Genomic DNA, 8,183 nt, shown 5'->3' with positions numbered 1-8,183 from the left:
AAAATAATTAAAAATATGCTCACAGAATTTTGTTTTCCTCTGCTCCAGAGAATTTATAGCAACTCCAGTGCCTTGTAGCTCAAAAGCAAAAGAATAAGGTCTGCTTAGGGAAAAACCAATGAGTCTCTGACCTGTCACTCTAGCAAGTCACTCTGATCTAAGTAGGATTCAACTTCTGACCTGTGAAAAAAGGGTCTCGAAGTTTTTGATGAAAGTTATTTTCAGCCGCATCCAATTTAGAAGGTGCTGAAACAAGCCCAAACAGACAATTGGAAAAAAAACGTAAGGACACCCACCAATAAAATGGTAAAACAAAATATAGTGATGGAGGGATTTCTAAACTGGTTAGTCATGGAAGAGCAAGACCAAAAGCTCATTTCAGATATATAATAGATATAAAAAACTAAAACTTTTAAGAATGAACTTTGTATGTTTTACTTTTCCTTACACATATATAAGTTTTATATACACACACATATGTACATGTGCACACATACATATACAAATGATTATAAATATGATTGTTATTAAAATCCAATATGCAATGGTTTTCTTCTGCAAAGAAAGGTGTAAATGTTCATGTAATAAAAATTCTGCACAAACTAAGAAAGTTATGACTGATTTTGATGCCAGTTTCTGCCTCTGCATTAATGGCTAGATTAAAGAGTGATGTTGCAATCACAGAACTTGAGAAACCAAGTCCATGAGTCAGGGAATGGAATCCTAGAGCAGAAATCTCACAGTTGGATAACACCTGGTAAATTGGTAGAGATTTAAAATCCCCTAAATTTATTAATTGTTCAAAAAATTATGGTGTAAAATGTCTTATTTCTTTCAAAATCATATTTTAAATTGTTTCTAATTACTGGCTTCTGCTAATACTAGAAGAAAACATGTCTTTGTTTGTGGGTATGCAAATACATAGATAAAAATAAGGAACCCTAGTGCAAAATTAATAGTAAGGAAAGAAAAGGACAGTGGCTGAAAAATTGCTAATGATTTTCTAATGTAGACCCAGGGGAAGTTAGAAAAGAAAGTTCAAATAATGAAGTGGTGTACTAACCAATGGGAAATTTATGGCAAAGGAGAATAAGAAGCTAAGAGGCCAGTAGGTATCAAAGTAATAGATTAATAAATTATTGTATTTATTATAGAAGGAAATTGAGAATGGGTATGGAGTTAGCAAGTGGGAACAGATGAAAGAAGAAAAAATGAAGGACAAATAAGTAGGAGGATTGAGAAAAGAAACTATAAATATACTAGACATATTTCAATGATTGCTTTTTTAAAATAAATATTTTATATGTTTAGTTGTAGATGGACACAATACCTTTATTTTATTCATGTACTTTTATGTGGTGCTGAGGATTGAACCCAGTGCCTCATATATGCCAGGCAAGTAGCCACTGAGCCATGATCTCAGCCCTCAGTGATTGCTTTTGATATGATTTTTTTTCCAAAAGTTTACTGCAAAAATGTTCTATTTTTTTCTAACTTTTACTCAGTGTTACAAGAATACTTGGGTATATTTAGGGAGATAATTGATAACAACTAAGTTGTATTAAGCATTTGCCATGCAGCAGATGAACTAATTTGTATGTATTAATTTGTATTAATTTGTATTTGATGATCGGGATGTCAAGGGGAGGGTTGTTATTTTATTTTTCTTAAAGAAGCTGAGGAAGTAAGGTAAAATAATTTCTTTGAGACTGTTTTTGAAAGCAGGAGTCCTGGAACCACAGATTTCATATTTCATTCTAACCTATATTCTACTTTGTTTCTTTACTAGTTTTTTTTTTATTATTGCAGACTTACTACATTTGACTTTTGTTCAAAATAGCAGAGTTAACATAGATTTACATACATATTTGTCTTCTTTAAATCCCTGAAAATAAAAATAAAAAGAATTTTAAAAAAACAAAACTACAAAGAGAATAACATAGAAAATGAATACAAGAAAATATTGGCCATGCTCACTTTGGCAACACATACACTAAAATTGGAATGATACAGAGAAGATTAGCATAGTTCTTGTATAAGACTGACAAATTTATGAAGTATTCCATATTTTTTTAAAAAGAATGCTGTTTTTAAGTCTTTTGGGTATAGTCCGAGGAGAGGGATAGCTGGGTCAAGTGCTGTTTCCATTCCCAGATTTCCAAGGAATCTCCATACTGCTTTCCATATTGGCTGCACCAATTTGCAGTCCCACCAGCAGTGTAGGAGTGTAGCTTTTCCCCCACATCCTCGCCAGCACTTGTTGTTGTTTGTCTTCATAATAGCTGCCATTCTGACTGGAATGAGATGATATCTTAGAGTGGTTTTGATTCGCATTTCTCTAATTGCTAGAGATGATGAGCATTTTTTTTTCATCTCTATCTCCTCAGTCTATATCCAAAAGACTTAAAACCAGCATACTACAGGGACACAGCCACATCAACGTTTATAGCAGCACAATTCACAATAGCTGAACTGTGGAGCCAACCTAGATGCCCTTCACTGGATGAATAGATAAAAAAAAATGTGGCATGTATACACAATTATTTTTTCAGGAATAAAAGAGAATAAAATCATAGCATTTGCAGGTGAGAGGATGGCATTGGAGAAGATAATGCTAAGTGAAGTTAGCCAATCCCCCAAAAAACAAATGCCGAATATTTTCTCTGATATAAGGAGGCTGACTCATACTGAGGTAGGGAGGGGGAACATGGGAGGAATAGATGAATTCTAGATAGAGCAGATGGGTGGGAGGGAAAGGGAAGGGGCAGGGAATTAGCAAGGATGGTGGAATGTGATGAACATCATTATCCAAAGTACATGTATGAAGACAGGAATTGGGGTCAACATACTTTATATACAACCAGAGATATGAAAAATTGTGCTGTATATGTGTAATAAGAATTGTAATGCATTCTGCTGTCATTAATTTTTTTAAAAAAATCAAGAAAAAAAGAAAAAAATTAAAAAAAGAAAATATCAATAGTGGGATGATTGGTAACTGAGTCTATGTTAATTAACTTGATATAATCATTTCACATGTATACATATATAAAAATGCCATGTTGTACATCTAAAATACACACAATACTTATTTTCAGTTAAAAATTAAAAATTATAAAAGTTAAGAAGAAAGAGGAAGAGAGGGAAAGAGAGCATGCAAAATTTTTACTTGACAGGAGAGGAAGGTGAGAAACAAACACATTTGTACCTCTAAACCCCTAAATTTCTTAGGTATTAGTGATATCTGAAAAAAAATAGGATCAGACATAATTGTGTTTGAAAAACACTTTTATCCTCAGTGCCCCACTTTTAGCCTGGTACAATTCTGGGGTTTTATTCCTTTTTTTCCAAATATTTTTCTTGTACCTGCTTCTAAGGAACTGGGACTCTAGGGTTCATGGAAAACTACTTGAGGAAGGATTTAAGAGGGGGTATTGTTTATTTTTAATTTGTTCTTTTTAGATGTACATGACAGTGAAACATATTTTGACATGTTTTACATAAATAAATTATTTACAAATAAATTATTCTAATTAGGATCACATTCTTGTGGTTGAACATGATATGGGATTACATTGGTCCTGTATTCATAGATGAACATGGAGTTTTATTCTTAGAAGAGGTAAGGATATCTATCCATTGTGATTTTTCTTATCAGGAGGATTTTGCTGAATATTCCAATCCATAATTCCCTAGAAGAGAAACTTATAGTCTATTATCAACAGAATAACCAGAATGGTGCTGACCAAAATAACTTTCTATTTAACCCAGGAGTAAGAGCCAAGATTTTAGAATGATTTACAAAATCATGCCTACATGGTCTACTCATCCCACTACCTCCATTCCTGAATTTTCTCTCTGACTTCATCACATATTTTTCACGATATTAACAGATCTAAAATTGTTACTGGAGGCTTGGGGTCTAGCTCAGTGGTAGAGGACCCCTCAGTTCGATCCCCAGTACTGGGAGGTTGGGGAGAAGCATTAGTATGGTTGCATCTTTAAAGTATGGAGTAATTGATTCAAATCCTTCCCTTTCATAGTATCTACAATAAAAATATCTATAAGTACCAAAATAAACATTATTTAGGCTTATGAACTTAAGTTTTTAAAAGAACTCTAGCTATAATTGTTGGAAGGCATGTGAAATACAGTATGAAGACTGCTTTCATTTGTAATATGACTTATATACCTATTTGATCCTTTACATTGTATGATGAGCCACCTCAATAAATATAAGGACAATATAATTTAAAATGAATAAACCAAAACAAAGAAAAATAGAACTACTGTTATGTGTGTTATTAATTTGAAAATAAGGTATTTTTCTTAGTAGTTCAACATACTACAATAGCATATTTGTGCCCATGTCACTACCAGCTTAGAAATGTGTGCTTTAAAAGACTTCGCAGATAACCTGATTTCTATTCTCTCTGAATTGTTCTCTAGGAATAAATCAGTTAAAAGGCAGCAAGATCCAAACTCTTGGATCTTGGCTCTGGTTTTATGTTCACATTACTCAAAGGCAATCTTAGACCCTCCATATTAGTCTCTAATCTTCTTTTCCGCCTTTGCTGAGACACTTACCTGAAAACACTGAAATGTCTTAAAATAAACACAAAAAAGAAATCAGGAGGCCTAGTGGGTGGTGAATATTTTGAAAAAGGTTGAAATGGAATGCAGAAAGTGGCTATGTTTGCAGAAACTCTTTTCCCAGTGAATTGTATTTTACATGAAGCAATGTATGAGTCTTGTTTTCAAGTAGTTACAAGTAGAAATAGCTAAATTCTAATGATCATAACATTTCTTAGGCTTTGGATTGAAAGCATAATACAGATATCACTAGTGCAATTGACTACATAAAAGTGTCATGATTAGCACTAAATTGTGGCTTGAATTTTCTTTAAAACTTTCTAACATACACACACACACACACTGTGTGTGTGTGTGTGTGTGTGTGTGTGTGTGTGTGTGTGTGAATTTACTTCCACATCTTTGTCTAGCTTGGTTTAAAATGAAGCTACTAGGACTGGGGATGTAACTCAGTGGTAGAGTGCAAAAGGTTCAATCCTTAACCCTGCAAAAAAGTGAAATAAATCTACCACGAACACCTTGTTTTAAAATATGCTATTGAGCCAGGCATGGTGGTGCACGCCTATAATCCCAGCAGCTCTGAAGGCTGAGGCAGGTGGATATGGAGCTCAAAGCCAGCTTCAATAACTTAGTTAGACCCGGTCTCAAAATAAAAAGGGGTGGGGATGTGGCTCAGTGGTTAAGTGCCCCTGGGTTTGATTCCCAATACCATAAATAAATATAGAAAGAAAAAAAAGGAAAATAAAATACACTATTGAAGTTTATTACCTAGGAGTTTATGGAAAGTACTATCATTGAGAAATAACTTAAATTTTATGGAAGTATTTTAGAGATATTTCTGATTGCATTTATTCTGAATTATTCACCATTAATTTTCACCAAGCCAATTTTGATTTGACATAAAACTGACACGTTCTTTGTGGCCTACACATTCTTTCATAATAGGCAGTTTTAATGTTGCATGCACATGTTTAGCTTCACCTCGATCTTTTAATCTAGCTGCAATGATAAATCTGTAATTATAATAACCTTTCAGTTTGTTAATTTGAGAGGCTAACATGGCATCCTGAATTTAATATTTACACTCCATCTACTTGATGTAGTTTACAAATTAGAACACTGTGAGAGGTAGGACATGGAAGGTTAAAACTGAATCTAACTGAAGAAAGCAGAAGAGGTAAATAATGGTAGGTATCAGAAATAAGCAGATTCTATTACCAGAAAAAGTATGTTTCTAGTTTCTCAAACTAAGGGCTCCAAAGGAAACAATGTATTTGGTAATTTCTTTTTTCTGGCAGCCCAATGCCCACATACAAATCTACAGAGATGAAATATTTCCCTAAGCAAAAATGGCTTCTCTTGCAGTCAGGACATAAAGGACAGTCAGGACATAAAGAGGCATGCAGAAATTTATTATGTATAGATGACATTAAGTCAATTTAGTATCAATATTTTGAATTATGATTTTATAGGACTAAGTCAGAAATTCTGTTTAAAAAGGTGATTTTATGGCTCCTCCAATGAGAGGATTTTTGGAAGGGTTGTAAGAAGGAAATTTATTAAATGTGATACAGGTGTGAACACTAAGAAATAAATTATAAGGTTTCAATTAATAAAAGGCAGCACTACGTGAGGCAAGTCTGGGTATTGTTTTTCTCAACCAAACTATGGAATGATATAAATCTAGGCTAGGTAAGAATAGGAGATCTGTAAGTTGTATGCTTTCCTTAATGCTCATGTGCCACACATGTGCTTGTCCCTTCACAATAACACACATGTGCACACATATCTAGTAACAAAGGGTAGAGAAGGCAGATGTTTTAGTTAGCATTCCATCACTGTGACCAAAAGACCTGAAAATAACAATTTAGGGGAAGAAAAGTTAATTTGGGAGCTCATGGTTTCAAAGGTTCAGACTATGGTCAACTGATTCCATAGCATTCAAACTGAGGTGAAGCAGAATATAATGGCTGAAGTGTATGGTGGAAGGAAACATCTCAGGACATGGCAATCAGGAAATAAAGAGAAAGAACTCTAAAACCAGGGACAAAATATAAACCCAAAGGCACACTTCCAGTGACATACTTCTTCCAGCTATAGCATACCCACCCAGTGAATTCATATCAGTGATTAATGAACTGATTAGATTAATGCTCTTCTAACCCAGTCACTTCACCATGAAAATTCTTGCATTATCTTACATATGAGCTTTTGGAAAAACCTCATGTCTAAGCCATAAAAACAGGAAAAACAGAAACATGTGAGCACCATTGTTTAACCAGCCAAATAAAGCCACTGGGATTTTGATGTTTGGGGTTAGGACTTTCAGGTACAGAGATGAGTGATTAAACTTGCATCCTATACCTTAGTCCTGGTTTTCTTTATTTTACTGAGCCTTTTATTAAAATTTTTTAGTTACATATGGACACTACCTGTATTTTATTTGTTTTTATGTGATGCTGAGGATTGAACCCAGAGGTTCACATGAGCTAGGCAAGCACTCTACCACTGAGCTGCAACCCTAACCCTATTGAGCCTTATTTGAATCATTTTAATGTCTGAAATCAAGACATATAAAAAGGAAGAAGGAAAGATGTCAGGAATAAGTTTTCTGGGAAGGGAAAACAAATTAAGAGTTGTAGTCCTAATGAAAACAACTTTATTTGGGATCAGTGGGGTCCTAAAGCATGAACTCTTATGTGCCTAGTTCCCTGTGGTAGAGCTGGTTCCAGAGTCAAGGCATGGGTGAACTAACACAGATGATTCTTGAGGGGCTCAGTGATGAAGGCTAGATGTAGAGGTTAAGGTAAAGAAATATAGAGCTCATTATCTTAGTCATCAAGTGATATTACCCATTGAACTGTTTTTTTTAAAGTATCAATAATTGGATTTTTTTCTATTTTATTCTTTTCTTTTTTTTATATACCAGATATTGAACTTAGTGTTGTACCACTTAGCCACATCTCCAGCCCTTTTTATTATTTATTTTGAGACAGGATCTTGCTGAATTGCTTAGGGCCTCACTAAGTTGCTGAGGCTGGCTTTGAACTTTCAATCCTCCTGCCTTGGCCTCCCAAGCTGCTAGGATTACAGTCATGCACTACCATGCACAGCTGGATTTTTCTATATACTTTAATTCAATAGTTCACATATCTTCCTCTGCACTTTGACTGCATTCCCTGAAAGTTTGCTATTTTTTAGGGAAGATATCTATAATGTCTCTCATTTCTCAAACACTTATTCTTTCCATTTGCTATGCTTTCCTGACAATTGTGGCAGTATTGTGAAAATATTTCAGTCTGTTTTATTTTGCCTTGTTTTGAGGGAAAGAATTGTGTATATACATGTGGGAATTCTCACAGCATAAAATGTAAAAACATAACTAAGTATAAACTTTCAGGAATACATTATGAATTTGTTCCTCAAATAATATCCTATATGTATTGTATGCTCTTGACAAATCATTGAATAAGACAGGCAAGATTTCTGCCCTTATGAAGGTTACAGTTTTAGGTGATCTCTCAGTATACTGACAGCAGCATCATATAAGTAGAGATGAAAGAATTAATAGTTTAGTATACATTAAATGC

General features: G+C 34.1%; 1 non-coding gene across 1 annotated transcript; it reads left to right on the top strand.

Moving 5' to 3' along the window:
• Positions 1 to 1,969: 1,969 nt before the first annotated feature.
• Positions 1,970 to 2,072, top strand: LOC120890955 (U6 spliceosomal RNA). Its single transcript, XR_005735424.1, has one exon. It is a non-coding gene; the product is annotated as a U6 spliceosomal RNA (small nuclear RNA).
• The last annotated feature ends 6,111 nt before the right edge of the window (positions 2,073 to 8,183 follow it).

Source organism: Ictidomys tridecemlineatus, chromosome X (genome assembly GCF_052094955.1).
Source record: "Ictidomys tridecemlineatus isolate mIctTri1 chromosome X, mIctTri1.hap1, whole genome shotgun sequence".
In the NCBI taxonomy this organism is placed as follows: Eukaryota; Metazoa; Chordata; class Mammalia; order Rodentia; family Sciuridae; genus Ictidomys; species Ictidomys tridecemlineatus.
Note: the sequence above shows the minus strand (reverse complement) of the source record. Positions and strands in the feature narration are given on the sequence as shown.